Raw genomic sequence first — 7,435 nt, 5'->3', positions numbered from 1 at the left:
CACAACATTCCATTTCCTATAATTTAACATTTTTTTTTCATTTTTGTTCTTATAAAAAAATCAATCCTTACAAAATATGTTTGTTTTGTTTTTCGTTCTTAAAATGCTTTAGATAGTACTTTAAGGACAAAAAATAAAACAAATATAGTTTATAAGGACTAAAATGAAAAAAATACAAAAAAACATTAAATTACAGAAACGAAAAATATATTTAAGCATCCAAAAAATTGAATATTAGCAACCAACACGAAGGCTTGTACTATTTGTCAAACACACTCCTCCGCATATTATTACATCTACTGTAGGAACATTTTCTGACAAACATTGAGGCATAATTTTTGGAGGGATGAGTTTTGGCAAGCTAGCCTCAAAACAAAGCCCTTGAACAACTTGTCTCATTGAGAATCTCAAATTTCTACCAAGGTGTGTACACCACATCCCTACATGCAATGCTTTTTTTTCCTGTGGCAAATTCTAATGCAACCACCCCAAAGCTATAAACATCATGCTCCTTGCTAGCCCTACATGTGGCAACGTATTCTGGGGACATGTAGCCCAATTTTCCAACCAACCCTATGCTTTGGGACCCCACATCATGGTCTATTAGCTTTGTCATCCCAAAGTCACCAAGCTTGGCATTGGAATTGGAATCTAGCATCATATTGCTTGATTTTAGGTCACGATGCACCACACAATTTTCACATTCTTCATGACGATAGAGCAATAATGATCCAACCCTAATGCTATTTTGTACCTTTCATTCAAACTTTGACTATTACTACTAAAATTTTTGTTGTTTCCAAACAAATGATTACTAAGGCTTCCATTTGGCATGTGCTCATATACAAGAAGAAACTCACTTATCGTTGGGCACCAACCTAGGAGCTTCAAAAGGTTTCAATGTCTATGCTGGTTAAGGATGTTTATCTCAGTTGCATACTCTTTCTTGCCTTGCCTTGAACTCCTTGATATCTCCTTCACAGGAATTTCCAAATCTGAGTCTACAATGAGGCCTTTGTAAATAGCACCAAACCCTCTGTCACCCAACTTGTTTTCCATGGAGAAGTTGTTGGTAGCCACAACAAGTTCTTTGTAAGAGAACATTCTTGGTGTTGCTGCTGCTCCCCTTCCAATCTCCACATCATTAATCAAAGAATTATTATAAGATCTCAAGTGTGGTTTGATTATTGTTTTGTTCCACCTCCTCCATACTATTACACTAGTTGTGACAATTACTAGTTCTAGAATCAAAATGCCCCCCACAACAGTTAGTATTATCTTCACTAAAGATTGTTGATTTCTTTCGCTTCCACCTGAATCCCATGTTTTGAGAGATTTTATTTCACTATAGCAATAAAAAAAACCAATTATAACTACCCTTATAGGCAATACCGTCAAATCAACTACATAAGAAAGGTTAGGGTTCTCTTGATGGTCAAAAGTGGTCCCTCCATAATTCCAATGCGTTGTTTGACTCTTTGTGTGCTTAATCCGTACATCGAGAGTGTCTCAATTGTATAGGGTAGCATTCCAACTGATATACACCACAAAAATAGTTGAATATTTGTTGATGTCCAAGTGCTCCAATATTGGCTGATAGTGGTGATACCTGTGAGCATTCACATTTGAATCAAACCCCACTGGAACAATATCATTATTGGGTGAGACAACGGTTGTGATGTTGAATAGGCCTAGAAAGCCAACACTTAATGAATATGAAGAGATTTTAAACCCAATAGGAGCAAGGAAGAAGGTTATTGTGTCAGCGAAGAATAGATTATTGGCTAGAGTGTTGGTGGTGAAGGAGAATTTAGTGGTGAAGTCAGATAGTTGTAATGTGCATGGGCTCCAAAGTAGAACCCTTTTGCTGTAGTTGGCCAACCCAACCTTAAAGCAATATCTTGTGTAGTATTTGTTGTCTTAGTCCAACCCAAAACAAGGTTTAAAGGAAAGTGGATAAATTGAGGTAAGGGAAAGGAAAGTAGAGAATAACAAAATAAGAACTAGATGAATTGCACAAGGTTGCAGCCATGGCTTGAGACTAGAAATTTTTTTAAGTTGAAGTGTTGAATATGTTGTGTATACAATAAAACTTTAATCTAACTACTAGAAAAATGACATTTAACATCGGTTATTTTGAACATTCAACATCGGTTTTGAACTGATGTTGAATCCACCGACATTAAAAGTATCAACGTTAACATCAGTTTTTAAAAACTAATATTGAAATCCACTATACAACATCGGTTTTTACAAAAAAATATACAAAAAATATTTTAAAATGCAAAACAATATCAATTTTTTACAAAATCGATGTTGTAATGCATCTTACAACATCGGTTTTGGTAAAAACCGATGTTTTTACATTTCAACATTGGTTTTGTCAAAAATCAAAATTGTTTTTGCATTATAATATCAGTTTTTGTCAAAATCGACGTTGTTTTTACATCGGTTTTTGTCAAAACCGATGTTGTTTTTGCATTTTTTTTAATATTTTGTCTATTTTGTTAATATTACCCAAATTAAACCTGCAAATTGAAAATAGAACTAATCCGGGAAGTCCAGGCAGTAAATTATATTATACTCAAATTATTATTGAATAATTACTATCAAATAATGAAACAATAATGTCAATATATAAAATCATCTATAACCTAAGTTAAACATAACTCTACAATTGTAAAATTCCTTAAACACCTAGTGTTTCATTTTTAAGTTTAGAAAACATTTTGCCCACTAAATGCGAATTGTCTTTATTCTCTCTGGTTCTAATGCTCTTGTCACGGTAAAATACTGCATGATATAATAAAACATAACTTAATTAGTGTAAATAATTACAACTATAACAAATGAAATTAGTTTTGAAATAAATAATTACCATTTTCCAATTATCCTTAAAACCTCCTAGGACTATCGTTGACATCCAATGCATCACGTAGTTAAAAAAATTAAAACTCCTATTTTATAGGGACCAAAATTTTATTTAAGCCTAAAATAAATTATAAAAGTATAAAATATTTTCATAAGGTCAACTGAATTTTATATAATTATTTTGATAATGATAAAGAATTCAAATAATTTGTATAAATTCTTAAATTTAAATTAATTATTCTTTTATACACTAAAAATTTGAAGGAAGGTTTCACAGGTACATGGTTTGTGAGAATAAGTGCTAAAACATATTATTGGAGGACGATTGAAGTATTAGCATGAGGGTAGTTAGTGCGGTGAGAATAGGGACCTACTTTTAATTTTAAATACTACTTTCATTAGCATGTGGTTATATTGGTGGACTAGAACATGTATCAATTGGGGGGATATAGAATTTGTCTAATATGTGGTGGGTGTTGTGACCAGATGTGGTTCGTATATATATATATATATATATATATATATATATATATATATATATATATATATATATATATATATATATATATATATATATATATATATATATTAATCTACGGATGGGAAAGTAGGAACGACTTTGTTTATCACTGATATGACAAAAGCTAATGTTTCTCTCCCTAGAACTATAAAATGGGATGAGGTAACTTTTCCTAAAAAATGGGTCATGGATAAGGCTACACCTTCAATCCTAGACCTGCCCCTTCCATAAAGCAAATCAAACAGGATAAACCTGGTAAGGTAAAGATAACCTTCAATAGGAGAAACTCTTTCTCATCCTGAATAGAAGCCTCAAGACAATCTGAGTATGAATTGGCAAGAAGGTATTTCTCAGTTAGGACCTGATCCATTCCAGTAAGATTATCTACATCTGAGTCACAATCAGTTTTCTAGTATAAACCTCTAAGGATTAGATACGACTTCTAGCATACCTAGAACCACATATAATCAAGAACCTGTAGAAGACCAAAAGTCAATTCAATCTCCAACATACTCTTCTATCCATGAACCTTATGACGTTATCTGATGAATTTAACATTGATAAGGAAAACCTTAGAAAAGACTTTGATTCCTCAGAGAATGAACCTCAGTGAAGATGGTTTTTTCAGCATTTTAAGGAAGCAAAAAGGCAACAAATCCAAGACAAGTTTTATAAATTTTTCGAAAGGGTTAAGATCAATATTCTTTTCTTTGACTGGTTTCATGCATATACCGCCAAAGAAAACATAGACTACCCTTAGAAACATGACATAATAGGTGACCCAACAACCAATGTCATTACCAATTGGCAAATTAAAGATGGTGAGTTAATCCAATCGGCATTACCTCCCACAACTCAGTACCAATTGCCAAAGGTCAAGGACAGCAGTGACAAACCTGTCATGGTCACACCTTTTAAAATAAAGGATGTCAACAAAGAAATAACCCCAACGGATATTAAAAGCCTAATGGAACAGGCTAATTACACCAACAAATACCTTCAGGTGTCAGGGGAATCTATTAATCTATTAGTAAAGAAAAGATCTTTATTATGCCTAAGGACCACGAGTTGTCAACATCACATGTTCCAATAGAAAAACCTTTCTTCAAACCTTTTAAGGTTAGCGAAAAAGCAAAATAGAAATTCAGGGAACTTAGGAAACAAAAATCCCCTACATAAGAGATAGGTGATAGCAACAGTGAATTATTAAGTAAGATTAATAGTTTACTTAAGACCATTCCCGAAACCCCTCAACCCTCGAAGGAATCATCCAAGATAAGGACTAGACACACCTCCAAGCTAATTAATGCCATCAACAAAGATAGTCACAAAAATTCACAACAGGCATCTGAAGAAGGTTTAGTGTCTGAAAAAGAAATCAATCCGATTAACACCAAACATTGGAAAACACCTTCCAAGCTTTATTAGCAAAGACCTGTTGGACAAGTGGCCTCAGATATCTTAAGAAGGGGGGGGGGTTGAATTAAGATATTACAACTTATTTCCCCAATTAAAATTCTATTTCACTTTCTATTCAAGTTATAAATTCCCTTAATAATGAATTTCTTAAATATTGATTCAAATAGAACAATTTGAATATGAATATAAAACAATAATAAATAAAGGAGTTTAAGGGAAGAGAAATTGCAAACTCAGATTTATACTGGTTCAGCCACACCCTTGTGCCTACGTCCAGTCCCCAAGCAACCCGCTTGAGAGTTCCACTATCTTGTAAATTCCTTTTACAAGTTCTAAACACACAAGGACAACCCTTCCTTTGTGTTTAGAATTCTTTCACAACAAGAGACCCTCGGTCTCTTAATCCCTTTTCAGAATGAAGAAGAAGAAAAGAAGAAATCTCTCTTTAAAGAGATTGATTGAACAATTTGAGCACTCAAATAATTTCTTATTGAATCACAAGTAATTTGGCCAAGGAATTTGTAATAGCTGTTGTAAATCAGTTTTGGCCACTTGTAATCGATTATATCCTCTGGTAATCGATTACCAGAGAGTAAATTTGTTAAAAAACTAATTTTTAACTTAAAATTCTTGGCCAAACCTTTTGCTACTTCAATTGGAATTCTCTTCCTATTTAATATACCCTTTCTAAGACTCTAGAGACTGTCTTGATTATCCATCTTGAATATCTTTAATTCCTTTGTCTTGAATAAAGCTTTGAGACGCATGTGAAAACTTTGGCATCATCAAAACATTCAGCTTGATCCTTTGTCTACAATCTCCCCCTTTTTGATGATGACAATCCCTGAAATCAAGACAAACTATATACAAGATAATAGCACGTTCACACAACCCTTACTCCCCCTATCTTTTGGCATGTATGCCTAACTTTACTTAATGATAAATTTCTAATTGATAATTGATTTCTAACCCAAGTTCTCTCAAGTTATCTCCCCCTTCGGCAACATAAAAAAGAACTAAGCAACATAATCAATATCCAAACAGAGCCAAACAATAAACCAAAATAAATCCATACATTGTCATAACCAACCAAATCAAAGTCAAGAAATATAATATAAATGCACGATTACGATAACTAAGCAATAAAAAGCCAAATACACGGCGATAAACCAAAGTACTAATAATACTTAATTACTAATAATACTTAGTCATAATACTTAAGCTAAGATGACGATGGAGGCGGTGGTGGTGGATCAAAGCAAGTACGGATGAAGGAGACATCTTCTTCAACTTTGGTGATCCTTGATTCCATGGCATCGAACCGCATGTCGACTTGCAGTTCCATGGCATCAAACTTGTCACCTACAAAAGTCTGAAGTCCATCAAACTTGTCCATAAGCCTTCGAAGAAGAGTGGAATTATCTTCAACTGGTAGGTTGCCTTCTTCATCAGCGGGTTGAGCGCCCTTTTTGACCCAAGAGCCATCATGCTCTTTGCGGTAACCAAAAGAAGCAATCACAGCAGCACCAATTAAAAAGGATCTCTTGATTGGAATATAAGATTCAGAATCAAGAGGAATTCCAAAATGACGAAGAAAGAGAGTAACAAGCTGTGGATATGGTAGTGGAGCATTTAATCGCAATGCCTTATGCATGCGATATCTGACTAAGTATGCCCAGTCAAGTTGACACCCTGTATGAAAGGCCCACATGATAATTAGATCTTCCTCAAAAACCTGGGCAAGGTTGGAAGACCGTGGAAGCAGAATACGCACAATTAAATAGTGAAGGATGCGGCTTTCAAAAGCCAATGACCCGGCAAGAAGACGTCCGGTCATATCCACATTGTTGGTGCAAACCAACTGGCGGACATCATGTGTAGAGAAATCAAATTTCCAGTCGTCATTCAGTGTACCTTCAAATGGTACACCGTCACTAGTTAATTTGGTTAAGTCATGGAAAAGGGACTGGTCAATGACCATTTTTATCCCAAAAACCTCAGAAATCAGAGTGTTGTCCTGAATTTCAAGATTACAATAAAAAGCTTTAACCAATTCAGGATAAATAGGCAATTGTAATGACATAAAAGGTATAAGACCTAAGTTCTGAAAGGCTTGAATGCAATCAAAGGTTTCATCAGAAAAGAATTCCATATCAATAAACTTAGGGTCGATAATGGAACGAGATGAGAAAAGATTTAAGTAATGTTTCTGCTATTCTTCGAAGAAAACAATGGGAAAGAGGACAATGAGGGTGGAATTGGTGTTGTGGATGCGCTAGTGGCTCCGGAACGATGAGCTCTTGAAGCCGAAGCGGAGGCGGAAGAACCCTTTTGTTTCTTTGACAATTCTGCCATTTGAAGGAGTTTTTGCAGATTTCAATCGGTGAAATCAAAAGAAAAATGAAAAAGAAGAAGATTTCAATTTACGGGAGTTGATTTGATGAAGAAATGAGTGAGATACGAAGGTTTGGAGGTTTGGGAATGGAGGAACGTCGCAAGAGAAAAGGGGATGCGCAGGGATTTCTGGAAAATGTGATATTTATAGAGCAGGACGCGTGGTAATCGATTACAAGTAATGGTAATCGATTACAGGAGGAGGCAGCCTACTGGTAATCGATTACATGA

The 7,435-nt window shown here is 34.6% G+C and overlaps 1 pseudogene; it reads right to left on the bottom strand.

Annotated features, from left to right (window-relative positions):
- Window positions 1-234: 234 nt before the first annotated feature.
- On the bottom strand, window positions 235-3,761 carry LOC114424123 (annotated as a pseudogene).
- Window positions 3,762-7,435: the final 3,674 nt, after the last annotated feature.

The sequence above is a fragment of the Glycine soja genome, chromosome 8 (assembly GCF_004193775.1).
Source record: "Glycine soja cultivar W05 chromosome 8, ASM419377v2, whole genome shotgun sequence".
Classification (NCBI taxonomy): domain Eukaryota; kingdom Viridiplantae; phylum Streptophyta; class Magnoliopsida; order Fabales; family Fabaceae; genus Glycine; species Glycine soja.
The sequence above is the reverse complement of the archived record's forward strand: the minus strand, read 5'-3'. Positions and strand labels throughout refer to the sequence as shown.